Source organism: Psammomys obesus, unplaced genomic scaffold (assembly GCF_907164565.1).
Source record: "Psammomys obesus unplaced genomic scaffold, mPsaObe1.curated_primary_1811, whole genome shotgun sequence".
Classification (NCBI taxonomy): Eukaryota; Metazoa; Chordata; class Mammalia; order Rodentia; family Muridae; genus Psammomys; species Psammomys obesus.
In genome coordinates this window covers 4928365-4930604 of record NW_026596120.1, presented here as the reverse complement: position 1 = coordinate 4930604, position 2240 = coordinate 4928365, and positions in this window count along the sequence as shown.

Genomic DNA, 2240 nt, shown 5'->3' with positions numbered 1-2240 from the left:
TGTAAGTTCAATTCCATGAAGATCTGATGGCTCTTTATGACCTTCCAGGGTTCCTGCTTGCACATGGTTCACAAACACACACACACATGTGTGTGTGTGTGTGTGTGTGTGTGTATGACTGGTATCAAAGCACAGTGGTCTTGAGCTGCTGAGTTGACTCAGCTAAAATGGTGCCTGGAGTTAAGCCTGGCTATCTGAATTCCAAATAGTCATGAACCCATACGGTAGAGGGAAAAAGCTGAGTTTTGCAAGTTGTCTCTGACCTCCACTCCAACCACTGTAACATTCTTGTGTGTGTGTCCATGCACACACACACAAAAATAAAATAAATGAAAATGTTATTTGAAGCATTGTGGTCTTTAATTATACTGGCTACATTTATAACAATGGCAGTCACACTGAAAATTACATTGCCATTATGTAAAATAATGATCAAGAACTTTGGCTAGCAGTTTATGGTCCATTAGCTAAAAGCATCCTGCTGTTTTCTGGAAAGGGGAAAAAAGTGCATTAAAACTTACTTACTGGTCTTTTCCAATCTCTGATTTATCTCATGTGTCTTTAAGACATTTTTTTTTATTTTGCAAAAGTTATTACATTTTTGAAGACTATCTAAATATCTAGAAATTTTAATTGCAAAGAAATTCAGACAGCCGAGTATGGTATGTCATGTCTCTAAATGCTCACTTCACTCTTAGGAGACTGAGGCAGAACGGTCACTAGACATCAGACTGATCCCTAAATTCAGAGCTGTTAAACAAACATAAACTAGTTTTAAGCAAAGAACTGGCCTCCCAGCAATTTGCATTGAGTAAAATAACCTTGTCTGCTTACACTGATAAAATGATGTCAACAGAATATGTTGTCTTTGGTTTTAAAGCAATCCCACCCGTTACCTAGTATTAAACCGATCTCTGAAGCACACGGAAGGGACATTGAAGACAACACACAGGTTAGCAATTACTCGCTTCATTTATAACTCTGCCCTCAGCAGCACAAATCAACCGTACAGTCCAAGCCTCCATTCACTGCAGACACTTCTGAGGAAACCTCATTTGAGCTTTTGCTTACCTAACCTTATTGTATATGGGTTTAGGAGCTGCTTGATGTGCAAGTTAAATCAAACTCCTGCCAAAGGATGCACAGGATGCTTTTGTGCATCAGCCAATTTCCTCAGTCACTTTGGACAAGCTTTTGAAGGCTAACATCTTAAAAATCTGTATTCTGCGGCAGCATGTAAAAATCACTGCCATGTTGAATATATTCTAAGATTTCTTCCTAAGTTTGAACTTCTGTATCAAAAGGCACAAAACATTAACCTCGCCAGTATTCTTTCCGGGAAGGGGTCTTTACTCTGCCATCAAATACAGAAAATTCAGGAAAGAGACTCACAGTCTAGGATAGATAACTCTCACGGTCTCGGTGGAGCTTATCGCTACAGACCCGTTACTAGGATTTTTCCTGTTCGAGCTGTAAAACCAACACAGTAAAAGTGTATCTAATAGCGTTCCCGGGGACTGGCTGGCCCTCCGACTAACCACCACGCGAGCGCTGAAAGTTAGAGTGCTCTACTGGAACACACTGTCAAGTTACTGCGGGAGATCCCGGGCCGTGCAAAACTTCAACCCACGCGCTCCGGGCCACGCTCTTCCCGCAGTGAGGTGTCAGGATGAGATGACCACCCGGCACAGGGGCGGCGCCCGACGGCCTGGGTCCCCAAGGCCAGCGCCACAGCAACGCGTCCCGGCCGCCCGGCAGGCCTGGGCCCAGCGCTCCCCCGGGACCCGCCGGGCGGCGCCGGTGAGGAAGGACCTCGTCCCGCCAGTGCCTACTCTGCGAAACCGCGAGCGCCTCCGCAGACGCGACGCCAGCCAGCCCCGCAGCGCCCATCCGGGCCGGAACCGCTGCAGCTTTTCCCCACAGTCTGCCCACAGGCCCCGCGGCGGCCGGGAGCGCGCGAGCCGAGCCTGCCGCCAGTCAGAGGCACCAGGCGCGCGCGCCGCACCGTACGAGGGCGGCAGCGGGCGGCCCGGCCCCGCCCCCAGGGCCTGGCCCCGCCCCCGCCCCGCCCCTGCGCTTCGGCCCCGCCTCCGCCCTCTCCCGCGCAGGCCCCCCCTGCGGCCCCGCGGCGCGCCATCTCTCCACCCTCTCCCTCCCGAGAACTTTCCCACAAAGGCCTCACGGCGCGCCGGTGAAGCTCGACAGTCACACGGGAGGGAACGGTTACCGAAGGTCTCCCG